This window comes from Pagrus major, chromosome 12, assembly GCF_040436345.1.
Source record: "Pagrus major chromosome 12, Pma_NU_1.0".
Lineage (NCBI taxonomy): Eukaryota > Metazoa > Chordata > Actinopteri > Spariformes > Sparidae > Pagrus > Pagrus major.
Window position 1 is genome coordinate 24,957,701 of NC_133226.1, and position 9,015 is coordinate 24,966,715.

Consider the following 9,015-nt stretch of genomic DNA (forward strand, 5'->3'; position numbering starts at 1 on the left):
AGTCTCCCCTTTGTTGATGCATTGTTACATCTCTTTGTACGTCACATATGCAGTAAATAGCAGAACCTTGTTTCACAGTACCTGTTTCCTTGTACATCGTTATTTTCCTGCGCAAGATACAGTAAAACAGGGACCCACCTTTAAAAAACATTGCTCTATAGTGCTACTAGTGGTCATACACTCCACAGGGTGCCTTTATTTTTGGGACAATATGGCACATACAAACTCATAAAACACATGAGAAATATTTGTGGTTTCTTACGAAGTTGTGTTGATAATTTAAAATTCTTCGCTTTAAATTATGATCACAGCACATTTGTCCACTTTCAGTTTGTTTTGACCCATTTTTTTCTGGTTGATGTCCCGTGTAGATTCTCGTACAAAATGTTTTAGCTGATAAAAAAAAAGTTTTTTTTAAAAAAGGGAGCGGGGAGATTTAAAGAGCGGCACACACACACAGCTGGGGAGGAGATTATCATGAATGTGTGGTGTTTGTGTGTGCGTGTGCTTTGGTTATTAATCATAGGATATATAATATAGATACTATATGAAGCCATATGAATTTAACTTATTGTATACTTTAAAGCTATGAAAGGACTGTGATATTAAATAAAGGTCATTGGAACTGAAGTGATTCTGTTAATGATGACTTCCTTGCTGTTTACACATTTCTGTTATGAAAACATCTTATCATGTGCTGCCGTCGTTTGTCGGGCTGTTGATGCTTCTTATTGCGCTGTGACTCAAAATCAACCCAACAAATTCATCACCAAACTGCTCCTGATCGTTTTGAACATCGACCTCAGCTGGAGGTGCTACAATAAAGATGATGCTTTCTCCTACAGATCTGGAATCTGTGCTTTTAATCCAACAAATAAGGGAATGTGAAAAATGTGCAAACGTCTACGTACTCGACAAGATTTTTTTTTTATGCATTTGACTTTCTCCTCTTCATGTTCTCCATCCATTTCCCTTTTGATATATATATTGTTTGTCAATGTATATGCATTTTTAAAATGTTTTTTTACTCCATGTGGGTTCACTGTATCTGTGGCACAAGAGCTTATTTTTATGTAATCATTGTTTTTTTTTCTCCGTTTGAGTTTCTGTAAAAAATCATCCTGGTTTCAATGTCTTTGTCAGCTGAGTGTGCAATAATAGGAACTATTGTAACAAAACCTGCCTTTGTGTCGTTTTATTTTATCAGTGATGGAATGTAACTAAGTGCATTTACTCAAGTACTGTACTTAAAAGCAATTTTTCAGAGATTACTTTTAAACTTTAAGGGATTAAAAAGTGGATTGATCCTCACTCCTGTTTATCAACCTGACTGCAGCAATGATCCGTAGAGGTGACCTCCATTTGTTCAGTTGTTTACGTACTGTAATGTTGACTGCTGACTGGAGCTGGAGGGAAATGTACTTTACTTTATGAACTTTACACATATGTGAAACGGACTGAATTTCTTTTTTCAGGTGAAATATTTTTTTTCTCATTTGTGAAACCGACTGAAATTTTGTTTTCAGGAGAAAAAATGTTTTCACACCTGAAACTGAGTGAATTTTTATTTCAGGAAAAAAAAATTTCAGGACAAATTTTTTTTTTCAGGAGAATTTTTCACAGATGAAAAAAATTATTCTACTGAAAAAAAAAAAAATTGGTATCTAGAATGAAAAAAAAATTGTTTCACTTGGTGTCATGTTCTCCTGAAAAAACAAATCATTTGGTTTCACAAATGGAGAAAAAAAAAATTCACTTGGTTTCATCACATGAAAAAAAATGCTCCCCTGACATTTTTGTGTCGGCTAGAGAGTCTGGATTAGAGCCAGACCTTTCTGGAGGAATAAACACCTGGAGTCAATTCAGATTCTCTTCTGATCCAGAGCCGTTTACCGACAGGAGGAGAGCCCAGAGATTACTTTTAAACTTTAAGGGATTAATAAGAAGATTTATCTTCACTCCTGTTTATCAACCTGACTGTAGCAATGATCTACAGAGGTGACCTCCATTTTCGGTTGTTTACGTACTGTAATGTTGACTGCTGACTGGAGCTGGAGGGAAATGTACTTTACTTCATGAACGTTACACAGAGGAGAGGGAAAAAGAAGAGAGGGAACCAGTCGCTGATGAGGTCTGAGTTTAGTGAGAGGTTGGCATGAACATATAACACACACATCCTCGGTGTGTGCTGTTTGCTCGCTAACATTAGCTGAAAGTACGAAAGTACGTGAAAGTAATCTGTATGTTTGGGTCGGATAAACACTGCATGAGTAACGTGAATAAACACAAATGTTCCTCGGCTCAAACTCACTTTGCTGGTGATGAACACACCTTTAAACAATCATCACTGCTCTGATGAGACTCAGGCTTTAAAGTTTTGTTCCTGTGAAGTTAAAGTCTTGTTGGCTAACTTCCCTATCCAGACTGCGATGGATGAAACCGATTAAACGCACATTTAGCTTGAGTAAATTTGTGGATTTCTCTGGTTTGAACATTGCTGGAAACATTTGGGATAATGTAAGTACAAAACTCAACAGAAGTTTTAAAAAAATTAATGCAGAACTCCTCAATAAGATAGCTTTAAACTACATGCCGACATAGCTTGCGTGCTGAGCACAAAAGTCAGACAGTATTTGCTAAAATAAAGAAAAAAGGGATAAACTTTGAGATTTAGATTTTATAAATATCTTTGAAAAAATGTATGTAAGGATATTTGTAGTCATGATGCATTCAGAGAGTCATCCGCCCACCTTTCCGCAATCAAACAAACATTCAGTTTCATGGATGAAATTTTTTACTTTTTGAAAAAAATTCAGTACTTCACACATGAAAAAAAAAATTCACCTGAAAAAAGAATTCAGTCGGTTTCACATATGAAAAAAAATGTATCCCAAAAAGTCAGCCCTGTGCGCTGTCTCCAGCGCGCCCTGTGTGCTGTCTCCAGCGCGCCCTGTGTGCTGTCTCCAGCGCGCCCTGTGTGCTGTCTCCAGCGCGCCCTGTGTGCTGTCTCCAGCGCGCCCTGTGTGCTGTCTCCAGCGCGCCCTGTGTGCTGTCTCCAGCGCGCCCTGTGTGCTGTCTCCAGCGCGCCCTGTGTGCTGTCTCCAGCGCGCCCTGTGTGCTGTCTCCAGTGTGGTGTGCGCCTGGCAGCTCAGTCCACTGCAGCGATTTCAAACACAAACTCAGTTTCACGCATGAAAACAATCTTTTCTCCTGAAAACTAAATTTTTGTCAGTTTCACACATAAAAAAATATCCCCCCACACCAAAAAATTTCAATTTTCCTGAAAAAAAAATCACCTAGATTTTTTTTTTCCGCAATTAAAACAAACAGCCTCCTAGAAACCAGTGTGAGAATATGAATCAACACACAACGTCACCAACATGCCCTCACTTAGTTCCTAAAAAAGGCCACAATAATCTTTAAAGTTTTTTTCCATCTATGGAAACATGAAAAAAAGTCAGAAGAATAGTTTTTTCAGGAGATTTTTTTCATGTGTAAAACCGACTAAAGTTATGTTCAACGGTGAACTCGGCCTGCATCTTGATTAGGACTCACAATGAGGATATGGAGTGTAAAAATTCTGTGAAGCTGTCACTGACTTTATTTACAGGCTTTCATAAATCATACAATCCATATTAGCAGGTGGTGAGGACGATCCAGATGAGCTGACTGGAGAAGGCTGAGTGTGCGGCGGAGACTGCACTGTCTCCAGCGCGCCCTGTGTGCTGTCTCCAGTGCGCGGTGTGTGCCTGAGAGCTCAGTCGTGTCCACTGCAGCGATTTCAAACACAAACTTAGTTTCACGCATGAAAACATGTTTTTCTCCTGAAAACAAATTTTTTGTCGGTTTCACACATGAAAAAAAAAATTCTCCCCCAAAAAAGAAACATTTCACCAGTTTCATGGATGAATTTTTTTTTTCAGAAGAAAAAAAAAATTCATCCATGAAACTGATTTTCTTTTTCATGTGTAAAACCGACAAAAATTATATTCAACGGTGAACTCGGCCTGCATCTTGATTAGGACTCACAATGAGGATATGGAATGTAACAATTCTGTGAGAGCTGTCACTGACTTTATTTACAGGCTTTCATAAATCATACAATCCATATTAGCAGGTGTTGAGGATGATCCAGATGAGCTGACTGGAGAAGGCAGAATATGTGTGCAGAGACTGCACTATCTCCAGCGCGCCCTGTGCGCTGTCTCCAGCGCGCCCTGTGCGCTGTCTCCAGCGCGCCCTGTGCGCTGTCTCCAGCGCGCCCTGTGCGCTGTCTCCAGCGCGCCCTGTGCGCTGTCTCCAGCGCGCCCTGTGCGCTGTCTCCAGCGCGCCCTGTGCGCTGTCTCCAGCGCGCCCTGTGCGCTGTCTCCAGCGCGCCCTGTGCGCTGTCTCCAGCGCGCCCTGTGCGCTGTCTCCAGTGCGCGGTGTGCGCCTGAGAGCTCAGCTGCGTCCACTGCAGCGATTTCAAACACAAACTCAGTTTCATGCATGAAAACATTTTTTTCTCCTGAAAACGAAATTCAGTCGGTTTCACATATGAAAAAGAAAATCCTGAAAAAAAAATTCTCCTGAAAAAAATAAAATTCCCGAAAAAAAAAATAATTTCACGGATGACAGTTTTTTTCTCATGAAAATAAAATTTACTCAGTTTTACAAATTAAAACATTTTTTTCTCCTGAAAACAAAATTTTAGTTGGTTTCACACATGGAAAAAAATAAATTGTCTCCCCAAAAAAAAAAAAAAAAATTTCACTCAGTTTTCTTTTTGAAAAACATTTTCAAAAGATTCAGTCGGTTTCACATATGAAAAAGAAAATCCTGAAAAAATAATTTCTCACGCAATTTTTTAAAAAAAAATTTTCGCAATCAAACAAACAGCCTCCTAGAAACCAGCGTGAGAATATGAATCAACACACAACGTCACCAACATGTCATCCCTTAGTTCCTAAAAGAGCCTCGTGCTTTGGAAAAATGCTGTCTTTCAGTTACAGAATCAACTGAAAGCAGCACCATGAATGGTCCCTGTGTTTTTTTGTAGAATTTCAGACTTATGTTGTTAAAATCCGTGTTTGCTGGTCAGGAGACTCGTTTGTGAAAACTACGTAAACCCTGAGGGGCAAACAATTGTTTTGGTGGAAAAAAGGTTTGCCACAATAATCTATGAAGGTTTTTAAAGATTTAAACATGAAAAAAAGTCAGAATTTTCTTTCAGGCAAAACATTTTTTTTCATGTGTGAAAACAATGATTTTTTTTCAGAAGACAACATTTCTCATCTATGAATCTGAATGAATTTGTTTTTTTTTTTGGGAAAATTCTTCAAGTGAAATTTTTTGGGGGTGGGGGGATTTTTTTTCTCATGTGTGAAACGGAATAAAATTTTGTTTTCAGAAGAAAGGAATGTTTTCATGAATGAAACAGAGTGATTTTTCTTTTTTTTGGGAGAAAGTTTTTTTCAGGAGACATTTTTTTTCAGGATCCTTTTTCATATGTGAAACCGACAAAAGAAAAATTTCAGGCGAAATTTTTTATTCAGGATTTTCTTTTTCATATGTGAAACTGACTGAATGCTCTTTTTCAGGTGGGTTGTTTTTTTTTTTTTCTTTTCATCTGTGAAAACATGAAAAAAAAAGTCAGGAGAATTATTTTTCAGGAGAAAACATTTTTCATCCATGAAACTGAATGAATTTGGGGGGTTTTTTTCAGGGAAACTTCAACGTTTCTCGTGAGCACGAGAACCTTTTATCAGGAGAAATAGTTTTTTTCAGGATTTTCTTTTTCATATGTGAAACCAACTGTTTTCTTTTTTTCAGGTGAAATTTTCTTTTCAGGAAAAAATTTCTTTTTCAGGAGAATTTTTTTTTGAGGAGAAATTTGTTTTTCCAGGATTTGTTTTTATGTGAAACCGACTGAAATCTGATTTTCAGGAGAAAAAATGTTTTCATGCATGAAATTGAGTGAATTTTTCTTTTCAGGAGAAATTTGTTTTCATGAGTTTCTTTTTTTAGGAGATTTTTTTTCAGGAGAATTTTTTTTTTCCAGGAGAAATTTTTTTTTCCAGGAGAAATTTTTTTCCAGGAGAAATTTTTGAGCAGAATAACGACCATATAGGTCGTTTGTGAAAACTATGGAAGCCCTTAGGGGCATACATTTGTTTTGGTGGAAAAAAAAGGTTTGCCACAATAATCTTTAAAGGTTTTTCTTTTTTTTTTTTCATCTGTGAAAACATGAAAAAATAAGTCAGTAGAATTATTTTTCAGGAGAAAACTTTTTCATCCATGAAACTGAATGAATTTGTTTTTTTTCAGGGAAAATTCTTCGAGTGAATTTTTTTGGGGGGGTGGGGGATTGTTTTTTTTCATGGGTGAAACCAACTAAAATTTTGTTTTCAGGAGAAAAAAATAGTTTTTTTCAGGATTTTCTTTTTCATATGTGAAACCAACTGTTTTCTTTTTTTCAGGTGAAATTTTCTTTTCAGGAAAAAATTTCTTTTTGAGGAGAAATTTGTTTTTCCAGGATTTTTTTTATGTGAAACCGACTGAAATCTGATTTTCAGGAGAAAAAATGTTTTCATGCATGAAATTGAGTGAATTTTTCTTTTCAGGAGAATTTTTTTTTCATGATTTTCTTTTTTCAGGAGAAATGTTTTTTTTAGGAGAAATTTGTTTTCATGATTTTTTCTTTTTAGGAGATTTTTTTTCAGGAGAATTTTTTTTTCCAGGAGAAATTTTTTTTTCAGGAGAAATTTTTCAGCAGAATAACGACCATATAGGTTGTTTTCTGAAAACTATGGAAGCCCTTAGGGGCGTACATTTGTTTTGGTGGGAAAAAAAAGGTTTGCCACAATAATCTTTAAAGGGGTTTTTTTTCTTTTCATCTGTGAAAACATGAAAAAAAAGTCAGGAGAATTATTTTTCAGGAGATTTTTTCATGTGTGAAACCGACTGAATTTTTTTTTCAGGCGAAATATTTTTTTTCCTGTGTTAAACAGTGAATTTTTTTCAGGAGAAAACATTTTTCATCCATGAAACTGAATGAATTTGGGGGGTTTTTTTCAGGGAAAATTCTTCAAGTGAATTTTTTGGGGGGGTGGGGGGATTGTTTTCTTTCATGGGTGAAACCGACTAAAATTTTGTTTTCAGGAGAAAAAAATTATTTCAAACGGAGCCCCTAAAGGGACATGGGGAGAAAAAAACTTAAACGTTTCTCGTGAGCACGAGACCTTTTATCAGGAGAAATAGTTTTTTTCAGGATTTTCTTTTTCATATGTGAAACCAACTGTTTTCTTTTTTTCAGGTGAAATTTTCTTTTCAGGAAAAAATTTCTTTTTCAGGAGAAATTTTTTTTGAGGAGAAATTTGTTTTCATGATTTTTTCTTTTTAGGAGATTTTTTTTCAGGAGAATTTTTTTTTCCAGGAGAAATTTTTTTTTCAGGAGAAATTTTTCAGCAGAATAACGACCATATAGGTCGTTTTCTGAAAACTATGGAAGCCCTTAGGGGCGTACATTTGTTTTGGTGGGAAAAAAAAGGTTTGCCACAATAATCTTTAAAGGGTTTTTTTTTTTTTTTTCTTTTCATCTGTGAAAACATGAAAAAAACAGTCAGGAGAATTATTTTTCAGGAGTTTTTTTCATGTGTGAAACTGACTGAATTTTTTTTTTTGAGGCGAAATATTTTTTTTTCCTGTGTTAAACAGTGAATTTTTTTCAGAAGAAAACATTTTTCATCCATGAAACTGAATGAATTTGGGGTTTTTTTTCAGGGAAAATTCTTCAAGGGAATTTTAGGGGGTGGGGGGATTGTTTTTTTTCATGGGTGAAACTGACTAAAATTTTGTTTTCAGGAGAAAAAAATGATTTCAAACGGAGCCCCTAAAGGGACATGGGGAAAAAAAAAAACTTAAAGGTTTCTCATGAGAACAAGAACCTTTTCTCGTGAGCACTAGAACCTTTTTTCAGGAGAAATTTTTTCTTGAGGAGAAATTCATTTTTCCAGGATTTTATTTTTTTACGTGAAACCGACTGAAATCTGATTTGCAGGAGAAAAAATGTTTTCATGCATGAAATTGAGTGAATTTTTCTTTTCATTGTTTTTTCATTATCAATCATTTGGTTCACAAATGAAAAAAAAAAATTCCTGAAAAATAAAATATTTTGTTTCACTTGGTTTCACAGTCTCCTAAAAAAAATCATTTGGTTTCACAAATGGAAAAATAAAAAAATTCTCCCAAAAAAAAAAAAAAACTAAGGGACTTAGAAAGATCATCATGGCAAATCTTTAGTTTCCACCAGTTCTCAAGTCATAAACACATGAGAGAATACAAGTTAGATCAGACTTAGATCAGACAAAAGAAAAAAAAACTTCACTCACCCCTCAGGGCTTCATTAGAAAACAGCTTATTACGGCCATTGTTTATGTTTTATGTGATGTGGTGACCTCTACCGGCTGTAATAATTATTGCAGCAGCAAAGGAGGAAGTCGGGTGAAGTATGATAAAGAGCGACAAAGTTCTCACAGGGAGGAAGTCGAGGTGGACACTGGAGCCAGTTTATCAGATTAAATGCAGCTTCCTCTGGAGCAACAAAAGGCTTCACACTACGAAGTTACTTCTTCGTCAAAACTGAAGAGACAAAAGATTAAGAAACGCAGAGAGTTTTTTAAGGACAGCTGAGTTATTTTCTTCCTCATTCATCACCTTCTTATACCGACTGATGCTTACGTCTGTCCTCACCTTGCAGGTTGCAGCAGTCCCTCGAAAGTCTCCCCTTTGTTGATGCATTGTTACATCTCTTTGTACGTTACATATGCAATGAATAGCAGAACCTTGTTTCACAGTACCTGTTTCCTTGTGTTAGTTATTTTCCTACAGCAAAACAGGGACCCACCTTTAAAAAACATTGCTCTATAGTGCTACTAGTGGTCATAAACTCCACAGGGTGCCTTTAATTTTGGGACAGTATGGCCCATACAAACTGGGAGCATCAGTCTCAGAGCTTCCATTTAGATTTGAGCTTTT